The following is a 15,410-nucleotide window of genomic DNA, read 5'->3' on the forward strand; positions in this document are numbered from 1 at the left end:
TCTTGGTCTGTGCCTATCATTGTCTCCAGCTTGTTTGCCATATGCATTATTTCTGCTCAATCGACAGAATCTTTTATTCAATCTTTTATTCTTTCAATCGACAGAAATATAATTTTTCTGCCGTGTTCTGGGTGCCTGCTGTAGGAATCATAGTCCTGTGTACTCTTTGAAATCCTTAGTCAAAGTCCACAATTCATCTAGGTCTGCTCAGAGTACTAGTTCCATCATTATCACATACAAACAAGGATAGAACAGACTTCCTGGTTTCATGTTTTCTCTCAGTTGATGCTGTTGATGAGTTCTGTCAGTAGTGCTTGCTGCACAATCCTGGCTGTGAAAAAAAAAATCCATAATTTGGTCTATTTTCGCTTTGCCTAATTATCTAGTGACCTAATAGACGAATAGCAGACAAATGCGTAAACGGATGTGTGACGGGAAACGTTGGTGGTCGTGCAGTCTCTAATACCAGTCACAAAATATTAAAAAAAAATAAACTGCAAAGGTGTCTTCACAGTTAGGTAAACTGTAGGATAAAGCAGAGGGAAAAAAACATTTAAAAAATAATTTACTTTAAAAATAAATTAAACAAATTAAAAAAATATCCAGGCTTGGCTCTAATACAAAGTGTGCAAAACAGGATGAACAATCAAATTTACGTTACGTTAAGGTGCAAAATATGGTGCAGAATACTATGGGCTAGACTGACTAAATCCGTTACCACACAATGTTAACAGGTCTACTCAGTTGAGCACACAGGAGTAATCTAACTCATGTTGAGCAAGAACGCCCAATTTATACAGAATATCAGCCGGGCAGATGGCGCTGGTGACTACTTTAACTATTAACCGGCTGTTAAACTGCTTGTTTCGGAAGGCGTGGTCTCCCAGCAACCCAGGTGCAAGGTGGGGTGAGGGTCGATGGGGTTATCTTGAGGTTATCTTGAGATGATTTCGGGGCTTTAGTGTCCCCGCGGCCCGGTCCTCGACCAGGCCTCCACCCCCAGGAAGCAGCCCGTGACAGCTGACTAACTCCCAGGTACCTATTTACTGCTAGGTAACAGGGGCATTCAGGGTGAAAGAAACTTTGCCCATTTGTTTCTGCCTCGTGCGGGAATCGAACCCGCGCCACAGAATTACGAGTCCTGCGCGCTATCCACCAGGCTACGAGGCCCCTTAACTTAAGGGGCCTCGTAGTTATAGGGGCCTCCAATAGGGGCCTCCAATAGTTATAGGGGTAGGTAGACTGGTGGTATTGTCTAGACGTCTGGAAGTAGTAGTTGTTCTTGGCTGCAGTTCTTGATTAAATAGACATGAATGAGTAGAATAGGTGATAATGGAGTAGGCTGAATCTGTTCCTAGAGATTTTACCGTGACAAATGACAATTCCATAAAGTAATGTCAAGGTTTCATGGTGTCGTGGACTAGTAACAAGGAAGGTTAGACCTGCCTTAGTGTGAGTGAACCCTTCAGACCTGGGTGCACGAAACTAACCCTCTACGTTCTCTCCCTATGATGGGAACAACAGAGTGCCACTGATGACTTGCATAGTCTCCTCTGGTGATCTGGGCGTGCAACAACTCTTGCAATATCCTTGGCCAGCCTAGCCAGAGTCCAGCCCATAGATACCCAGCAAGGCAGACCTTGGTCCCAGACCAGAGAATACAGGAGAGTGCACGGATGGATGTGCACTCCTGTAGATTCCACGCTGATATACATCTGGTCATACTCACTCACCCAACTTAACACAAGTGAAAATCCTCTCTCTCATACCAGGACAAACTTGTGCCACCTCCTTGCTCTTCTGGGTGATGTAATCAATAATGTCTGTGCAGTCTTACTTTTTGAGCTTTGCTACCTGTGTTTATATTATAAATTTTGTTTCCTTGTAATTTCAATTTAGATATTGCAGGCTTTGGCTTTCTGGTCCCTTCCCTGAGCAAATTATCCCTTCTGTCACCATATATTTAAACGTAAAGACAGTGTTCACTCATTCCCATGGGTCTTCGAACTTTATTTCCCATGCATGTGAATCGTTCAGTGAATTCGAGGTAAAGTCAAGCTGGTTAATCATTACGTGTTGATTACATGTTGGATTAAAACGTTTGTCATGTCCAATAGTTTAGCTCGCTCGTTGTGCCACCATATGGTTCTTGTATCTTTCAATGGGTGGAGTCCCTATGATTGGAAGTCGGAATCGATTTTTAACAGGCGACAGTCTGCCCTTTCAGTTATGGTAGGAACTGCAATGGTTGTCATTTAATGGAGGGTTATATATCACAGCTACTGTCTTTGGTCCTGCCATCGTCATGGTGACTGTTATGTAGTCTCTGAACTCCTCGCAGCCTGGGATATCAATCTCCTGGAAACCCTAATCCTTTATCAGCAGGGCCGCGACTCCTCCCCTTCCTTCCCTCTGTAGTGTGAGGTGTAATGTTGGCGCGAGTACACAGCCTTGTGGCACTCCAGCATTAGGGTCCAAATAGTCAGTGTATTGTTGGAGGAATTTTTTATTTTGTAGTTGTCAAAGAAGTATTTTATCGGACGTGGGTCATTCATAATTTACTTCTAGTAGTCAAGCCAGTGTGTCAATGGCCTTTTCAGTCAGTCAAGTGTTATGATATATTGTGTGGTTAATGTACAGCTTCTCAGTATGTTAATGTCTTATGCAGGTCGGTTTGGCCTGACTCGGATTTTCAGTAGCGTCGCCCAGTCTTGGGAACGTTTTATGCTGCCCATATACATAGGTTTCTGATCTAAATAAATCACAGGTTTATATGCTGGTGTTTTCAGACCGTTGGGAGTCGGTAATTTCTCTTATACCAGTGTTAAACAATATAGTCTTGACAAGAGATGGACACCTAGGTCTAATTTAACTTCTCCTTGTTACACGCAAATTTGGCTACAGTCGGTTATTATGGTGGGTTATATTTGTGAGATGGTATCCATACACGAGATTCTGAACCCTTTATTCTGCGACTATTTATAAGTGCAATTATGAAGCTCTTACTGTCGATCATGCTGGAAAAGTTTTGAAGAGCAGACTTTGAAACACAATTGTCACCACCTCCTGTGACTATATATATACTGAGAGCTAGTTGTAGTGCAGCAGCAGTTTGTACAGAGGTCAGCCAGTTGTTTAACCTGGCACTTACTGTGTGGAAGTATTGTTCCTGTACCTGCATACTGCTGCAGTCCGTCCTGTAGATGATTGGACTGGGTCATCGGTGTAGACAGTACTCATGGGATCTTGAAAGTTATGACGAGAGGCAATTATTTATAGTGTGACAACTTTGGAAAGAGCAGATTCTCACTACCTTTCTTAGTGGCAGGTGTGTATGGTACTTGAATTGTGGGAACAGATGAAGAGGAATATCAGTTGCAGGTATATTGCATTTAAAAGGAATGTTCAGTTTGATTAGATTGTTGGGATTTTACTCGGTAATTTATCATACAAGGAGTGAGTTGGTATGTTGCACCACTTAATACGGTGTTAACGGTAAAGAATACTTTGTCTCCGAGCAAGGCTGGAGATGTAGGGTCTCATGACTTTAAGGGAAAAGGTTGAGTTGACTTGTATGATTCTCTAGTATAGTTGGACGCTTCAGTTCTTCCCTCAAGTTAATGATTCATGTGCATCTTGGGGTACCAAGAATTACCCTCATGGCTTCATTATGTATTACTTCCAATTTGTTCAAACAGGCGAGGAAGATAAATGAAATCAACTAACAAGTGTTGAATAGTCTACCATATTTAACATTAATACCAATTTTCTTACCAGAAAGTATTTATTTTCCGTGATTTGTCTTTTAACCCAAGTTGAAGGTCGTTTACATTGTCACTGATACCTACTCAAAGATATTTGTGCTGCCTATATTTGTTTTGGTTGTTGACTTTGAAAGCTTGAGGGACATTGATTCATTTTAGGGAAAAGAGCGATGGATTAAATTATATACAAAACTGAATTCGATGCTTTTAGCAGCGAGTGAATCGCGTAGAGCTTGCAGTCTCGTTTGGGTATTCGAAACAATACAAATGTCAGACATAACAGATGACAGCTTCATCAGCTAGTGTGGGATTATCAGTTTATTTGGTGTTTTAGCACATTGAACAATGATGGGCTAAGCACGCCTCCTTGCGATGAACTCGACTCAAATGGTGCAGAAAGTTTACTTATGAGACCCCTTGAAAGAACTGAGGCAGTTGTGATACAAGGGTACCCCTTGAGGTATGTCAAGTATAACATTATCTCCAAAAGAGGTTAATTGTTCTAAGATTAATTCCCCTTTTTGATGAATCAAAAGCAGTTTGGAGGTCAATAAATGTCGCCCGAGAACATGGTCCATGTCAAATAAAATATTCAGTAAAGCAAGTCTGAATGCTTCTTCCAGGAAGTAAACCATACAGGTTAGTAGCAAGTTGGAATCTAATTTGAATCATTAGCCTGTCGTGCATAATGTTTTCAAGAACTTTAAACTTACAGGATGTCAGAGATGGGTCTGAAGGCTCCAAGAAATCACATTAATGTGATGTATCAATGAGAAAATTAGGTGCTTGTGAGCAGGATTCGAACCTCGGCTCTGGGTAATCAAAGACAGGATAATCAGGGTGAAAGAAACGCTACACATTTGTTTCCGCCTCCGGCGGGGATTGAACTCGGAACCTTAAGACTAGGAATAATAAAAGCTGTCCACTCAGCCGTCAGGCCCCTTTGCAGCAATTAGGCAAATAAGGATTCACAGAGGAAAAAAACATTTTTCAAGGTCGCTTCAAGGAACATTTAAAGTAGATTGTGTGAAGCCATTAAGGTTTAGAGTGAGGAGATAAGCATTACCAGGTTAGTGTCAGCATGAAGGAAGGTTTAGGGGGTGTGAGATACAATACCTGTTAGCAATGATTACTTCCCGTACAAGAGTAACACCCAGTCGTGACTGTCTGCCCTTCCGTTCGTCGGCCGACTGTGGTGACTCTGCCCTTCCGTTCGTCGGCCGACTGTGGTGACTGTCTGCCCTTCCGTTCGTCGGCCGACTGTGGTGACTCTGCCCTTCCGTTCGTCGGCCGACTGTGGTGACTGTCGGCCCTTCCGTTCGTCGGCCGACTGTGGTGACTGTCTGCCCTTCCGTTCGTCGGCCGACTGTGGTGACTGTCTGCCCTTCCGTTCGTCGGCCGACTGTGGTGACTGTCTGCCCTTCCGTTCGTCGGCCGACTGTGGTGACTGTCTGCCCTTCCGTTCGTCGGCTGACAGTCCGGACTGTCTGAACCGCCTCCTCCCACTACACATTTAACGTGTAAATAATGTCGATGCATCACTAACTGTCCTGACCTAACCTAAATAGTCTTATTGTGTACAGGAACGAATTGTGTGATATAAACACCATTATCCCTCGGTGCCCCCTCTTAAAGCTCATTGATCTAACAGTATTGTTATTCCACCATTCATCTACCAGTTATCCATCGTCCTATTAATGCACCATTCATCTACCAGTTTACCATCTCCTTGTTAATCCACCATTCATCTAACGGGTCACACCATTGTCCACCGCCTACCAGCTCCTCTAACACTGACCTATAGTGATAGCCCCAATGTTTATTTTTTAATTAGTTGAGAATCTTGCAATAACGAACCAACCCAACCTAACCTGCAAGGTTGTGTTGGATCGTTAATCACCCTAACATAACAGTGACGTGTTCGTCATCCAGTGTATTAAGCATAATGCAATATGCTGCGATTGATCTGTATATCAGAGGCACATAACAATACAACTGGATGGGTACTCAACCCTCTGGAGGGAAATCTTTCCTTATCCCTTTGACCTGCCTCACCAATATGGCTACTCTCTCCCCAAATTTCAAAGATTTAGACACGTTCCAATCAAGATAATTGTTCTTTGTTATGCATAGTTAATACATTAAATAATCTCTACAAAGTGTTGAAAAGTGAGTTGTTAAATAAGATATTTCAGCTATACTTACCCACTCACCTGAGGACACCTCGCCCAGTGCTGGACACGCCAGGGATGGTCAGGTAATCTTCGTCTCCAAGACTCGGCCTTCACCTGTTCTGGCACTGACAGGCTAATCGCTGTGGACATGGACAAGTCAGTGGAAGACAATTCAACACACAAATAATAAGTTCGTGAAAATCAAATCCACATCCAGGTGACCTTATTTACACAAGATGGTGGCTGTGACCACACCCAGGTGACCTTATTTGCACAAGATGGTGGCTGTGACCACACCCAGGTGACCTTATTTACACAAGATGGTGGCTGTGACCACAGATGGGTGACCACTGTGGTCAAGCACTTACAGCTGCCTGAGATTCAGGAACCACCAGGAGGATGATGGTAACGTTTATACCTGTAGTACTGGGATGTGAAGCTGCTAGAGATTGTTGGTAGTGTACACAGTTGGGGACATGTGTACCTGTAATACTGAGGCGTGAAGCTGCTAGAGATTGTTGGTGGTGTACACAGTGGTGGACATGTGTACCTGTAGTACTGAGGCGTGAAGCTGCTAGAGATTGTTGGTGGTGTACACAGTGGAGGACATGTGTACCTGTAGTACTGGGGCGTGAAGCTGCTAGAGATTGTTGGTGGTGTACACAGTGGTGGACATGTGTACCTGTAGTACTGGGACGTGAAGCTGCTAGAGATTGTTGGTGGTGTACAAAGTGGAGGACATGTGTACCTGTAGTACTGAGGCGTGAAGCTGTTAGAGATTGTTGGTAGTGTACATAGTGGTGGACATGTGTACCTGTTGTACTGGGGCGTGAAGCTGCTAGAGATTGTTGGTGGTGTACACAGTGGTGGACATGTGTACCTGTTGTACTGGGGCGTGAAGCTGCAAGAGATTGTTGGTAGTGTACACAGTAGTGGACATGTGTAAGAATGTTACTTGGCTGCCCTCGCTACTCTTCTCTTGAGGTTATCTTGAGATGATTTTGGGGCTTAGCGTCCCTGCGGCCCGGTCCTCGACCAGGCCTCCTTTTTGTTACACACACCCATGAAGCAGCCCGTAGCAGCTGTCTTCCACCCAGGTACCTATTTACTGCTAGGTAGCAGGGGACATCAGAGTGAAAAACTTTTTGCCCATATGTCTCCGCCGCCCCGGGGATCGAACCCGGAACCTCAGGACTACGAATCCGAAGCGCTGTCCACTCAGCTGTCAGGCGTCCACTCGTCTGTCGTCTGATACAGTTTGTTACTGTACACACACTTCCAAAATGCTAAGTTGTCCTGGATCTAACATGCTGCGACAAAACAGCCAGGAACTTGTCTCCACTATTGCGGGATACCTTCTGACCCTCCTCGGTGCTCTCAAATAGGCACTGTGCCACTGGATCATTAGCCAAATTATTCTCATCCACACGAATAAATAAAGGATGTTCTGTAAAATGATGAACCATTCACTCATGAAGGTCCTTCACATCCGTCAGTGTACACAAGGTCCCCGTTCACGCAGAACGTAACCATATTCTGCCAGGAGTGATGCATTGATAATTCTCCATTTGTGCTTGGCTCTTTTGAAGTGTGGATGACGAAACAGGAACATTTTGCTTAAATGGCCTTTCTCAAAGAAATTTGGAAGGTACTTCATTGCATTAGTACGAATACAAGCTACATTTTGATATCCGCCAGGCACATCCTTCTTATCTCTCGAGCCATGAATGCGGTCAACAACAAAGTCTGGCACCTTCACCCGTATTTCCATGCCTAACATAAGCGTGTCAGGAAAAATCTGGGCAAGGACATCCAACACTCCTCCATAGCCATATCCAATGTCGGCAAATTCCACCTTCTTGGTACTGTCTGCAGACAAGTACTTGGGGAAAGTATGGACTCAGGTCTATTGTAATTCCAATTCCAGTCCGGTAATTGGGTTGAAGTGAGCACACAGTGTTGGAAATGTCCAACATAATACAACACTGTTGTATTATTATTAATTATTACTAAATCTACTAATCATTGTAGTAATTAAAATTAACCAAACGTAGAGTTCACATGTACTAATAATTACATCTGTACAATAAGGCTAGAATTCTTAAGTCACCAGACGCCAGTATTGCGTCAGAATCCATTATAATAAACACAACTATATCCAGTGTGTGTGAGAATTGAGTTTGATTCTCTATAAAACAACAGTGTTCTGTGTGATAATTATTTACAGATAAACTGATCCCCAACTAATGCCAAATAGAGCGTTATAGTTATAACTGTTATCTGGTAATAAATTTAACGTCACGCGTGAATGCCCTGGAGAGACTTTAATTCATCTCCATTGCTCGTTTACCATCGTAAAACGGGCAAATAATAATATTTAACTCCTCTGAATATAAACCCGTCCTTATCCGAGCATTTCAATCACAACTGCGAGAAATGATAATATTCGTAGTAAATAATTTGTGTATCAAATGCGGGACGCGGAGCGGGGCAGGGGAGACGCCAGTACACGAGGCGACGCGCTCAGAGAGAGACGCCATTACCCAAGCCACCAGGGTAGACGCCACCAAGAGCTCAAGACGAAAGTCGCCACTGTGAGGTGTGAAGAACCTTTGCAGACAACAACTTAGCTGGTGTCAGTGTCACTTTATACATTGTGTTGAATTGTCAAGAGATTTAATTTGACATTCAGCCAGGAACCTGTTAAATTTGTTCCGTGTAACACAACGTGACCGGCCAGAGAAGCGCGTCAACATCTAGGCTAGGCTCGACACCACGTGTTCGTTACGACGCCGGAACCTAGGACGCGAACTTCGGCAAGCCTTGACTTACACAGTGTCCTATTAGCTAAGTACCTTTATTCCCATTTGATGCATCATTTAAGAGGGGGTTATAGCTGGGTAGCTTGTCGTCACGCAGAGCGACTATAAAAAAACCACAGGTTATTATCTGCCTCCATTCTTTGATTTAATTTTCTTGAACATAGATGTCTAGCAGCTTAATCTGTTGCTACTGAATATAATTTGATTTGCAGCGTGTGTGAAGAATTCCCCGAGCTGTCATTTCCCGTGTTAATCTTCTCCCAGTGTTCCATGAGGAGTCCAGGAGATTCCGAGGATGAGTCATAACCGATGTCTTGGAAATCGTCTTCAAGCCAAGACCCTTTCCGTATTCCATAAATTCCATTATCTGTAGTATTATTCATGCGGAGCACTGTTTTATGGATTAACATGTGTTTATTATAATTATTAATTTCTCATGTTCATAATCTGTTCTTATTGGTGACAAATATGATGATTCTATAATTGGTCATAGGATTAGATTATTGCATAATGAACTGGTGCACGAACCACACTAGTTCCTGGACATATATGAAGTTCCAGTAATAACCCCCCAATGTAGGTGTTTGAGGCTTTGATTCAGCTAAATTATACAGCCCATTAATTATATAATTGATCATATTCTCTAGTATTTTATCCATAGTTACTGGTTCATCTAGGAATTTTCTAATGATCATGTTTTATTAGTTTCCCTCTTTACTATAAAAGCGGGTGGTCCTTCGTAATTGATTTTCATTACATTAATATTTAGTCAAGCCCCAAATGTCCCACACACAGTTGATAATTTTCCTTCTGTGGTGATTTAGGCATTTTTAGTAAATTACTGGAGAGCTTGGCAAGGGAGAATAGGTTGTCTCTGGAGGCCTTTTTCTCTCCATTATTTGAGCATTGTTGGTTGTGGGGCGAAGAGCACACGTGGCCATGTGAGCACCGAGCACCGTAGTCCGGCTCACCACTCACAACACTCAAACCCAACACGATGGCTGCAGTTGCTCATCACATAGCGCTCATGTGAAGGAATGCTCATCACATAGCGCTCATGTCGAGGAATGTTCATCACCTGGCGGTGTTAGCATGAGCAGGAACCTCTTGAGCTCTCCGAGGTTATGACGACGGGATCGTCTGCTGGATGAGGTCTTCTTGTAGACAATCACTACATAGCATCTGTTGTACTTAATGTTCTTGTATTAAATGTTCTCAGACGAAACATTTTGGGTTCGCAGCAATCTCCAGTGGTACGAGGAAGTGAACTTGCACAGCTGTTGATGAAACATGTTGACTGCATATGTGTGTCGGGCCTCCCGGAGTGCGTGGGGGCCCGGAGTGCGTGCCGCCGGAAGTGCATGATGTTCTAGAATCTTTAATAATTGGGAGGGATCATGGATGTTTGGTATGTGTCAAGGCCAAGACGCTAATAAAAGTATACCATAACTTGGTCTATCCATTAAGAATTGAGTGAAGCTATAATACAAATTACGAGTAGTGAAGCATCAGGCGAGAGGTAGAGGTAACTAAGAACTATAGGCTGTGGCTAAAGCTCATAATGACCTACATTACTAGGATGAGCCTATCACAAGCCGTGAGTACTCGCCACTGGTACAGCAGAGGAGACACACGGGTTTGTTCTATGGAAAACTTCAGACTTTGAGCAGTTATGAGATCAAATCCTCGCTGTTTTGTGAGGAACAACCAATTAGTACCCAAACTCTGATCATAGCTTGTTTGGAAGGAACGTTGAAGATTTCGTCTGCAATTCTTTTATAAATACAGTTGTTGACTATTTGCTGTTTGCACCTTATGCAGGAGACCCACAGTTACCACAGTGGTCTGGTAGCTCAGCTCCCATGACCTATTATTTTGTGTGAGGGCATTACCACTGACCAGGTCACTTAGTCATACCCTGAAGGGCGAGGCAATACCCTGTGGGTAGTGCCACAAAGGGGCATTTTACAAGGTGCACTGAGCTTGCCTGTGAAAGGTAGACCAAACAGCTCAATTAGGTGTTAGGTATCCCTGATTACAATGTTAAAATCACTTTAGACCTCCATTGGAGTGAAATGAATTTCTCCAGACCTACGAGTGACTTTGAGATTAGGGTGGGCAGTGAATCTGTCCTCACTATGGGGAAACGACATGAAGTTCAGGAGAAAGGGGAAATGGAAGCCTTTTCCTGGTAACGAGGGACAGTGCACCGAGGTACAGCAAGTAGAGAAGGAAACTGCTATCAAGGCTACACAAAGTATTTCTACCAGCAAGACACCAGATATAATGAACCTAGAGAGGATAACACCAGTCATACACCATCCACTGTCAGACTCGGCACATTTTCCCAAATTCAAGATAATGCACAGCCAACTTTTCTATAACATATGGAGTAGTAACGGCAATGGAAGAGGCAACCAAAGCTCAAAATTCCCATCTCAGTCAACCTAAAGGGATAAATTATAATGACACAACCAGACCAAAAGACTGCAATTTATCTAGAAATGGTAATATTCCTGCAAGGAAAATCTGTGTGCTTGCTCAGCTGGACCCTTCAGAAAGACGCGCACGAGTCGTGCTGTTGGGATACCCAGTCGACGTAACACTAGATCTAATACTAAAACACAAGCAAATCTGGAATGCAGAATGATGGCTCACAAAAATATACAAAAGCAGCTACACGTCAGGTTCTTGTGACCGTCATGGGATATGTGCCAGAAACATTCGGTCATGGAAGTTGGAGAATGTACAGAGACCATACGTCTCGGAACCCCTGCGCGGCTTCAGATGTCAGAAATACGGCCTCCATCAAACACGCTGCACCGAGGAGAAGAGATGTGGAGTGTACAGCCTGAGGCATCCAACCAAAGACATTATAGCAAAGCACAAGGCAACCCAGACCACAGCAGACAAATGTCCAAGTTATGGTGGCAAACATCGTGTATGGAGGACAACCTGAGCCACACGGAAAGAAAAGGTACAGACAGCTGAGGTCAGGATAACCAGACCAGCACTACATACACAAACACCAACGTCTGGAACACTCGTGTACAGCCACGACAGAAACGCGTACTCGGAACACAATTTCCCGACTCGATCAACTCCAAATAGGATAATAAACAAAAACACTGCAGAAATACATGGTAACAAAATACAATTAGCAGGCGATGTTTCACAATAACGGGAATGAAGTATTTTGACCGATCCACACACTAGAAAATGAAGAGACGACGACACTCAGGTCTGTTTTGGACCATTCTCAAGTCGATTGTTAAGACAATCGACTTGAGAATGATCCAAAACGGACCGAAACGTCGTCGTTCCTTCATTTTCTAGTGTGGATTGGTCAAAATACACTTACTTTGAGTCAACACAAGATTTACAGTTTTACAGAGGTCCAGCTGAGAAACATTGTGAAGATCATGGCTAAAGACCATTATTAAGTGCTTACAGATAACGCAGACTCTACCAACAAGACTCTATAAATCACGTGTAATAATAGAAACGGTCGTGCATTAGACCACAGTTACATAAGGAACAGTATGAGAAAAGACTGAGCACAAGAGGACAAACACGACATGGACACACTACCAATACAACCCGTTCTCGCAAATTCGTAAAGTCAATATTGACTTATTAACTACGTGCATAGGTGATATACTAAACATAATAGATACCCTTAAAAAGATTCATAGAAAACACCGACCTTACCTAACCTTGTTAGTATCTTAAGATAAGCATCTTATTGCTTCGTAATTACAATTATTACTTAACCTATACCTATTATAGGTTAGGTAATAATTGTAATTACGAAGCAATAAGATGCTTCTCTTAAGATACTAACAAGGTTAGGTAAGGTCGGTGTTTTCTATGAATCTTTTTAAGGGTATCTATTATGTTAAGTATGTCACCTATGCACATATTTAATAAGTCAATATTGACTTATTAAATTTGCGAGAACGGGTTGACCAATAAGAGTCTGGTAGTAAAGACATCAGACCATAACGATCCACAAAAGCAGCTGCAGGAAGCAGTAGCCACTCAGAATCAATGATATCTTGTAATTCAAGAGAGACAGACATGAACAATCAATGCAGTTTGATATGTAGCAACAACGAAATACTGGATGACAGAGATGCATTCAGACACCAGAAACCGGCATAAATAATCAATGCAGAATCAATTTCTGTTGGTATTACCTGTCTTAGTAGAACTTATCTATGGAATCGACTTCCATATTCTCCCCTTCGCTAGTAGACATTGCGAATCGGACTGCATTGATTATATAATAATTATAATTATTTTGTAGACATTGACTCTTAGGCACAGGCGCACATGCTTTAGTAAAGCTGTAAGGCAAAGTGCGAGGCAACACTTGTATGAGTGGAACTCTTCGAGGAGTCCTCCTCAGCCCTTGGCCTTTTGCCATCCTAACTTTCGCCTTAGTCATGAGAAACCCTGCATCTCCTGCATTACTCTGACATTATTCAGTGTTAACACCCTAATGACTGGTGCCAACTTAGACTCACGCCTTTTGTGATTAATGGCTGAGCATAAATGCCTACAATCTCATCAAACTCGACATTCCTTTTACATTCAATCTACTTGTCTCCGATACTCCTCTTCATCTGTACCTCACCATTCTGGTGTCATACACATCAGTCACCAAGAAGGGTAATGCGAAACTTGCTCTTCTCAATAAAGTTACACTTGAAACAATTGCCTCCTTCATAAACTTAAGATCTCACGAGCACTGTCTACCCCGACGGTACTGTCCAATCTTCTACTGGACGGATTGCCGCAGCATAAATGTTTTATAGAAATAACACAGACTGTCGGTGTCCGGTTAAACAACTGGCTGTACTCCACTCAAGCAGAACTAGCAGCACTTGAACTAGCTACCAGTACATTAAAAAACATAGGAGGAAGAAAAATATTTAGTGATTCAAAGTCTGGTCTTCCAGCAATCAAAAACTTCTGGAAGGTCGACGGCAAGAGCCTCATACTACCACTTTTAAATGACCTAATCGCTGCACAGAGTAAAGGGTTTCGAATCTACTTTGCATGGATACCATCACACAAATATAAGCCATCATAATGCTCACATAAATATAAGCCATCATAATGACATGGCAGCCAAAATAGCGTGTAACAAAGATGAAGTTAAATTAGACCTGGGTTCACCATCTCTGCTGTCAAAACTATATTGTTCCAAACACTCGGGTCTGAGAGGAGAGAAATTACTCCCAACAACCTGAAAGCACCAGTATAAAAAGTTATTTGTTCAGATCTGAAACTGAAACCTATGTTTATGGGCAGTAGTAAACGTCCACCAGACTGTGCGACACAGTGGTTGCCAGGATCAGGTTGGGTTGGTTACCTGTGGCAGGTGGCTACAGGTGACAGATCTCCCAATCCTGAGCACTCCAGATGCAAACTGTGAGTAGGAACTGGGGGGATGATCTTGCACACATCACCGAATGCCCAGTTATCAGACCATTCAGATCCTTTGGCATGAGGTACCTGGAGATTTGCAATAACTTTATTCACACTCGTGTTCTTGAGGATATCCTAATAATGCACCCAAAATTTGCCAGTGCAGGCTACTGCACATGTGGCCCCAAATGACTAACCATCCTGTGATGGGGATTTAACCATCACGTAGCTAATTTTTGACACACTGTACTCTTCCTTCATATTGTCTAGGATAGCTGCACAAATGCAGATGTACCTAAATATGTTAATAATGATAAAAAGTTACCATGGCATTTGCAGGAGTTAAATTAGAAAGTTATGCTGATACAGCATTAGTCGCCAAAGGTCCTTCACTCGCGAATAAAGCACAAGTATTACTAGATAAAGTAACAGCCGAATGCAGCATTTTAGGGCTAAACATATCTGCACAGAAACCTAAGGCAATGAAACAAGGTGACAACACTCCAGACAGGCACCTACGCATTCCCGACATTAACCTTCAGTGGGTTACACAACTCTGGTATCTTCGGGGGATTAATTCTAAAATGACATTCAGCCAGTAAATTCAATATCAGAAGGCATAATTGCGACTGAGCAATTATCACATGGTACATGGCGACTGAGCATTATCACCACAATAAGAGCAATCACATGGCACAGTCTAGGAGCTGGACAGTATTAATGTTTTACAAACGCGTCGTTCGTTCCCTAGTTGATTATGCAGCATTTTCCTTAATCATTCTTCCTCCTGGCCAATCAGCCGATCCTCCAAACAGACCCAAAAGTGATTCCATGCACCTGCCAAACCCCTCTGTTTATGAATGAAAAACGGAATACACACGAATCGCAACCGATTTCATTCGAACACTTCCGGAACAAGTGCTTCACTGACGAATTTTGTTCGAACCACAATGCTATAAATGCTTCACCCACGTACTACATATACAAATAATCAACAGAACCTAAACACCTAACCTAACCTATGCCTATATATGCACAATTTGCTATTATATTATATTAATTTATCTCTGAGAATTTCCGTTTTGAATGAACAGCATGTAAAAATTTGGGAGTGCATCTATGGGGTCGACCGCTGGATGTAATGGACTTTAGTCGAGGACGGGTTGGGCCAATGGGCACAGGTTGAGGTTGATCAAAACGATGTAATGCGAGAC

General features: G+C 42.8%; 1 pseudogene; it reads right to left on the reverse strand.

Moving 5' to 3' along the window:
- Positions 1-7,118: 7,118 nt before the first annotated feature.
- Positions 7,119-9,701, reverse strand: LOC138370718 (tRNA (guanine-N(7)-)-methyltransferase-like; annotated as a pseudogene).
- Positions 9,702-15,410: the final 5,709 nt, after the last annotated feature.

Source organism: Procambarus clarkii, chromosome 33 (genome assembly GCF_040958095.1).
Source record: "Procambarus clarkii isolate CNS0578487 chromosome 33, FALCON_Pclarkii_2.0, whole genome shotgun sequence".
Classification (NCBI taxonomy): Eukaryota; Metazoa; Arthropoda; class Malacostraca; order Decapoda; family Cambaridae; genus Procambarus; species Procambarus clarkii.